We start from the raw sequence: 481 nt of genomic DNA on the forward strand, positions 1-481 counted from the left end.
TTTATTTTTTATGCCTACAGCACCTGGTCTTCCTAGGTGGTCTTCCATCCAAGTACTAACCAGGCCCAACCCTGCTCAGCTTCCGAGATCAGATGTTTTCGGGCTTGTTCAGGGTGGCATGGCTGTAGACTTTTGAGGGTTATTAGATGGGAGGGGGATTGGGGGGATAGTGAAAAAGGGCAGAGAGATTAAAAAGTACAAATGGATAGTTACAAAATAGGCATGGAGATATAAAGTGTAGCACAAGGAAAATAGTTAATGTAATAAATATGTAAGGGGAAGTGGGGTACTAGATTTAGTGGGGTGGTCAATTTGTGAGTTATAGAGATCTCTAATCACTATTCTGCACAACTGAAACTAATATATTATTGTATGCCAACTATAATGTTTAAAAAATGTATTGAATTATACAATGTAAATACAAGCAACTAATTGTCTATTATAGTTCAATAAAGCCAGAAAAAAAAAAAGCCAGTGATAC

General features: G+C 37.0%; 1 pseudogene; it reads right to left on the reverse strand.

Annotated features, from left to right (window-relative positions):
* Positions 1-11: 11 nt before the first annotated feature.
* LOC112474752 lies at positions 12-130 on the reverse strand (annotated as a pseudogene).
* Between the last annotated feature and the right edge of the window lie 351 nt (positions 131-481).

This window comes from Pteropus alecto, unplaced genomic scaffold, assembly GCF_000325575.1.
Source record: "Pteropus alecto unplaced genomic scaffold, ASM32557v1 scaffold7, whole genome shotgun sequence".
Taxonomy (NCBI): Eukaryota; Metazoa; Chordata; class Mammalia; order Chiroptera; family Pteropodidae; genus Pteropus; species Pteropus alecto.